Below are 7402 nucleotides of genomic sequence, written 5' to 3' on the forward strand. Positions count from 1 at the left end.
GACTTGAGTAATGATGCTGAAAATTCAGCTTTGATCACAGCAATAAATTATATTTAAAGTATATTAAAAAAAGAAAAACATTATTTTAAATTGAGTACAATTTAATTATTCTTTTAAATACATTTTTTTGTATTTTTGTTCAAATAAATAAAGGCTTGATGAGCATAAGACACTTTCATAATGCTGCATAATTATCAAAAATGGTAATATAATAAAGTCCTTTCACGTCACCATTTCGCTAGCCTACACTTCACATAATAGGCCTGTAGGTGGCACTTAGGCTTCATTAACTATGATAGTTTCATGAAATAGTAAACGGTATACCATACATAAATATAAGTGAATTGAATACTGATTACTATTATTGCAACTTTTGGTGCTGCACAGTTTTGTGCAGTGCTTTTGTAGTCATTTAGCATCCATTTTCTCAGCGATGTAAGTTGATTTATAAAATGAGACAAACTGCAGATCCAGATCGCTCCACAAATGTAAGCTCGTCTGTCCATGTAATTTTCAACTGATTTATGAATAAGAACAGAAAAAAAATGACCGCTCCAATTCTCATTATTGTCCAATGAAATTTGAACTTCTTGTGCCAGATCATGATTGGTTGGTGTATTATACATGACAAATGGGCAATAATGAATTATGTAATATTCTAAAATAATTAAATCTACACACTAGCTTTGATTATTGATGAAAAAAAGTTTCAAATATTGTTTAGTATATTTTTTTCCTTCCGGCAACCCATATTCACTCACTGAAAGAAGGTTTCTGAACAGACTGTGGAATATCAGTCAGTCAAGCAAAACGCACGCAACCATCGGAACGCCTCAGATTGACAGATATGTAAAAATAAACAGGAATTTTCAGACTTTTGAGCGATTAATTACTGTTTTGTACACATTGTCATGTTAATTATAATTCAAATGCATTTTGTTTTATTGACCACAATATCATTGCTATTTGTCTGAGAGGGGCACTTTTGAATAATTTTGAAAAAGTGTCACCCCTTCTGCATGTGCCTGCCAAAATCAAGTTCAAATACGAAGTTTTTGACCAGCGAAAACTTTTCCCGACATTACTGCCACATCAAAGGCAGTGCATGCAACGCATTTAGGTTTTCATGAACTTGCAGGTTATTAAAATATCATATTATAAAAGATTAAGCTCTTCGCACAAGCTAGTTAGCTGTGACTCGACAATAAATGCTGGACTAAGACACTCTTCTCTGCTCCTCAAATACAAAAAAACATTAGTCTTTATAAATATAGTGTTTCTTCAGTAAAGAAAACGCTGTAGGCCTACTTATTCAGTCAACAGTTCTTTATTTATCTTCAGACTGCAAACAAGCTGAAATGCTCCAAACTGTGCACCGCACTTCATTCACGAGAGAGGCGGGAGGAATAATGAGGTTTGACTGACAGTTTGAACAGCCAATGGAGTTACAAGGTTTAGTGGCATCACTCACTGATCCAGGATCAATGATCCTTAGCGGTTATATTTCAGATTTGAGCTTGAGTTTCAGAATGCTTTGGAAAATGTAGCTTTTGTTGGCGCTACTTGATCAAAAAAAGAGCTTCGCTACTGAAAAGCTATTTGATTCAGAAAACAGCGAAGCTACCACCATGCTACTGAGAAATGTAGTTAAGCTAGTAGTGTCACTACTTGTAGCGACGCTACTGCCCATCACTGGTAAATGCCATATCAACACTATAAAAAAAGTGTGTCAAAATTCAAAAGCCTTTTGAACATATCACTGAATATTTATTTTACCATAGTATAAGTACATTTCTGGCTTGTTGTCACATTTTACTTCCTTTCTTTTGCGGTAAATACCGAAAAACATATACACTGTAATTATGAAACAAAGTGACATATTTGTACTAGACAAGTGTGAAATTAATGTGGATAAAATATTATACTCAGAACCCCACATGGTTTTACACAAACTGAGAAATTCAAAAAGTTTTAGGTTGTGCCCTGCGCTCCCCTACACATTTTACTAGTTAGACTTTTTCCAAACTATAATTCCTGACTACATGTATAATCAAGTGAAACATTTTGAAGAATGTTTCATTTCATTGCATCTAAATGTCTCCTGATGCCAGGATGTTGTTTAATGTTCTATAAAATAGAAAATTATAGGATATAAAAGTAATAGTGTTTACACTGTATCACTGAATGATATAATGTTTAGACAAAACTTTACTGTGATTTACTCTGTTTGCGAATATATGTAGATGTTTATGATGTGCTTAACAATAATAATTTAGTTTCCCAGTGTAACGGTGGTGGGCCCAGAAAAACAATTTACAGTGGGTACGGAAAGTATTCAGACCCCCTTAAATTTTTCACTCTTTGTTATATTGCAGCCATTTGCTAAAATCATTTAAGTTATTTTTTTTTCCTCATTAATGTACACACAGCACCCCATATTGACAGAAAAACACAGAATTGTTGACATTTTTGCAAATTTATTTGCTTAACAATAATAATTTAGTTTCCCAGTGTAACGGTGGTGGGCCCAGAAAAACAATTTACAGTAAATCAAGTAATTACATAATTAAATTAAAATGTTCGGGTGCCAGACAGGAGTGGGCCTGTCAATATTAAAATAAACCCAGATAAGCTCTACAAGCCACCGGTTATAAGACAAAATAAGGTTACACTCTTTACACCAACCACAGAAAATAAAGAAATAATGCACAAGCAAAGAAGGGCTTTAGCTCAGTGTTCCATAGTATTTTTTTCATATACACAAATACAATTGTCAAAAAAAAAAATTTAAAAAAAAATTGTCATTTAGCAAGCGCTCTGTGTATGTGTCAGTCACTCTCTTTCTTGTGAGTCTTATTTGGTGTTGTTTGTCAAACATTATAAACTCCAATCATGTCTAAAGCTGAGGCTAAGACTAAACACATAAAAAAGGGCGAGAGCAGATCATGTTATAGGCTGTGTGTTCCTCCCTGCCCGCGTTACATTACAAGCGGGGATACACACAGTCTGTGTGTGGTCTGCTTGGGAGCGGAACACGCAGAGTCGGCCTGCAATTGCGAGCATCTACCGCTGCGTATGCTTCGCTCCCGGAAGGCTCTCTTTGAGAAGGGAGCCTTCACCAGCGATCCCCGTGGTACTGGCCCCGCTTCCGCCGAGGTGGAGCGGCAGCTGCACTTGTGGGGTTCGCAGATGGATCTGGTAAAGGGAATGGATATAGGCTGTGTGTTCCTCCCTGCCCGCGTTACATTACAAGCGGGGATACACACAGTCTGTGCGTGGTCTGCTTGGGAGCGGAACACGCAGAGTCGGCCTGCAATTGCGAGCACCTACCGCTGCGTATGCTTCGCTCCCGGAAGGCTCTCTTTGAGAAGGGAGCCTTCACCAGCGATCCCCGTGGTACTGGCCCCGCTTCCGCCGAGGTGGAGCGGCAGCTGCACTTGTGGGGTTCGCAGATGGATCTGGTAGAGGGAATGGAGACGGGCAAGTCCCTATCTTCGTCCTCACCTGCCAGATCCAGCACCCGCTCACTGGGATCAGTAGCCTGTTCTGCGGTTTCTTCCCCCCGGGGAGCAGGCTCGACACTCCGCCTATCTTACTCCGAGGAGGCTGATGTGGAGAGCGTCGAAGAGGATTCACCCCCTCAATCGCCCCAGTATGAGGAGCTGTTGGAGGTATTTACTTATGCTGTGGCCAAGTTAAACATCGACTGGCCCGCCGAGAAACAAGCCGAACCTCAGAAAAGCAAATTAGATGAGCACTTTCTGCAGACGAGGCCACTACCTCCACACCGGAGCCTACCGTTTTTTCCCGACCTGCACACTGAGGTGTCGAGGTCGTGGGCCAAGCCATTCTCATCCCGCTTCTGATTATTATGGCAATGTTGTGGGGTTGAATGAGCGCGGCTACAGGGCGATGCCCCGGGACGAACAGATGCTCGCGAGCTATCTGTCCCCCGGAGCGGCATCGTCCCTGAAGGCTCTGGCATTGCCCTCCATGCCGCTGTGAACAACTTCAGCGCTGGTGGGCAAGGGGTATGCGGCAGCGGGTCAGGCTGGTTCGTGTCTGCACACCATGGTGGTGTTACAGGCGTATCACGCCGACCTGCTTAAAGGGGTCCACCGCTTCAGGGCACCGAGCTAGCTCCAATTACACCAGAGGTCAGTCTCGAGAGACTGATTCCCTTAGTAGACTATTTAGCAGCATGGAAACTATTGCCAAATGTGTCTCAGTGGGTCCTGCACACTGTAGAGAGGGGCTACAGAATACAGTTCGGTTCTCCTCCACCTCCTTTCAACGGGGTCATTCCCACCTTGGTGGGCCCCGAGCAGGCTCTGGTAATGGAACAGGAAGTAGATACTCTCTTGATGAAGGAGGTCATCGAGGTGGTCCCTCCTCACGAAAGAGAGTCCGGGTTCTGCAGCCTGTACATTATAGTTCCGAAGAAGGATGGAGGGTCGCGTCCGATTTTAGATCTGCATCAGTTAACTCCCTGGGGTCGAGGGTCGCGCTGGCGACTGGCTCACTTTTTTTAAGATCAGTAAGAAAGACGCTAAAAATACTCTGTTAATTTTGGTCACACAAATAAGTGTTATATATCATTCAAAACTGTTAAGTGTCTACTTTTATTTGTGTAAACTCACAATAACAACAAAACGTTGTGCTTTAGTAAAATAAAGAAAACATACAGGGTGCGATCTTTGTCTTCTCTCTCTCTGCGAATATCCATCTGAAACGCGTCACTAAAATGAACTGACACTCAGCGAATACTGGATACAGAGACATGAGAGACACATCTATAGAAACATCTACTTTTAAATGAAATAAGTCTTATCGAAAACAAATATTCTGTGATAAAGTAATCTGTATGAAACCAACAAGATGTTCAGTCTTTCCTGTCTAAACTCATTATCTCTAATGTGATTCCGCCCATGAGCGGCTTGCGCCCTTCATATGTAAATATCCACGTGAGACGAGCGCACATGTAAACGGCCAACGTAAACAAAGCGTGAGGATAGTCAAGTTCTTCGCGGCTACTGTTCGTTTCTGGAAGAAGACGCGCTAAGAAGAATAAGCCAGGATTTACCTCAGAAGAAAAGCGCAGAGAGGAATAACCCAGAATTTACATTAGAAGAAGAAGCGCTGATAGGAATAAGACATAATTTACCTCAGAAAAAGAACCAGATGCGATGCGCTACTTCATCCAGCGGAGGAGATAAATTTTGGTGAGTAAGAAAGTAATGTTTCTTTTTTGCATTAGTTCACATGTTATTGTGACATAAACTTGAACACATGTACTAGTTAGGTTTTTACCAAACTATAATTCCTGACTAAAATATTTGAAATGAGTGAAACATTTTGAATATGATAGGCAGCTCATTGTATCTAAATTTCTTTTGACACGATGATGTTTTCATGCTCTATTTAATATAAAACAATATTATATAAAAGTAATATAAATGTACACTGTAACATGATGAATGCTACAAGTCAAAGAATGATTAGACCATGTTTTTTATTAATACTCTGTTCACAAATAGATTTTTATAATGTGCTAAACAATAATTATTATTTTCTCATATATAAAATGTCCTTTTTTAGGATAGTTCAAAGCATGCATGAGTGTATGACTACAAAATCATATCATACTAGAAAATCATACATAGGCTAAGTTACTAGGCTATATGACTACAAAATCATAGTTGGCTTTTTCGAAAACTATAATTCCTGACTAAAATGTCTAAAAAAGAGTGATACATTTTGAATATGATAGGCAATTCATTGCATTTAAATTTCTTATGGCGCAATGATGTTTTCATGCTCTCTATATAAAACAATAGCCTATATAAAAGTAATATGAGTGTACACTGTAACATGATGAATGCTACGAGTCTAAGAATGTTTAGACCATGTTTATTATTAATGCTCTGTTCACAAATATATTTTTATAACTGCTAAACAATAATAGTTTCTCAGATATTAAATGTCATTTTTTACAGTAGTACAAAGCATGCGTGAGTCTACGACTACAAAATCTAAATATATACAGATGTTCCTGATATTAACATGCTCACAAATGTTTTTTTGTTTGTTTGTTTTTTAGTGATTAGATACCTGCTCCACAGATGAATTCTGCTGACTTTCACTTGTGTCTCTTCAAACTGTTTTCCTCTGAGAGCGCTGTACCAACATCAGATGTTCAACTACACTGATATTCTATGGTAAAACAAGCTCCTTGACTACTGATGATGTTTTTTTTTTGTTGTTGTTTTGTTTTGTTCTTTAATCCATGGAAAGAAACAGTAAACACTTAAATATCAGATATGGTTTACTTGTTTCACTTGTTGAACAAAATCTGTTTTCAGGTATGACTCAAAGTCTGTTCACATCTCTGTGGTTAGATCAGTGTTAACAATAATGTGTCTTTGACCATCACTATGTATGTTTTGATTATACTGTGTTGTAAATAAAATGCAAATAATAATAAAAAAATTTTTTTCAATCTCCTCACATTCTCTCTTACCTGCCACAAAGTAACAGTCACACTGATGGGCCGTTAGGGTACAGCCCTTTGTCGCTCAGGTGTGAATCACTAAATATTCATGGCCATTGTAACTCCATCGCATAAAGCTTGACTATCACAAAACATATCTTACAGAATTTAAATCAATATATTGTTTTCTGTGAACGAGTAAGCAGAAGATTTTCATGTCATTTTGATGTAAATGTTCTAGCCTACAAGACTCATTATTCAAAAGTCTTATTCAGAACTATTCACTATGGGTTTTATGGCCTTATTTCAGCAACATTTTTTTCCCAAAACTTACTAACCAAGCATAATTATAATTTTTTTCTAAAAAATGCAAACATGTAGATCAATCTTGCTCACATTTTATTGTAGCACAGTTTGTGCTGAATATATATATATAAAAAAAATACTTGTTGGCCAAAAGTATGTTATAAGTAGCTGAAATAAGCACAAATGTCAGGGCATTTCAAAACATCTCAAGGGCCCCAAAATCACCTCAGACCCCAGAGGGTTAAACCGCTCAGTCATGTCAAGTCAAGTCACCTTTATTTATATAGCACTTTTTACAATACAGATTGTGTCAAAGCAACTGTTCAAGAAACCAGGCTCAGTCGTGGGGGCAGTTCTCCTCTGGCCAGACGAAACCAGCAGTTCAATTCCAGGCTGCAGCAAAGTCATATTGAGCAGAAGACTCGATTGGTTCCTGTGGTCGGTGGCCGTCTAGGAGACAAGGTCTTTACTGGGGACTCTGTCTCTGGGGCTCATCTAGTTGTCCTGATCTCCGCTGACATTCAGGGCTGTAGAGGTCATCTCTAGATGCTGATCCACCATCTGGGCTGGATACGTACTGGATCCGGGTGACTGCAGTGACCATCT

Source organism: Sinocyclocheilus rhinocerous, unplaced genomic scaffold (genome assembly GCF_001515625.1).
Source record: "Sinocyclocheilus rhinocerous isolate Xijiao unplaced genomic scaffold, SAMN03320098_v1.1 scaffold1414, whole genome shotgun sequence".
Lineage (NCBI taxonomy): Eukaryota > Metazoa > Chordata > Actinopteri > Cypriniformes > Cyprinidae > Sinocyclocheilus > Sinocyclocheilus rhinocerous.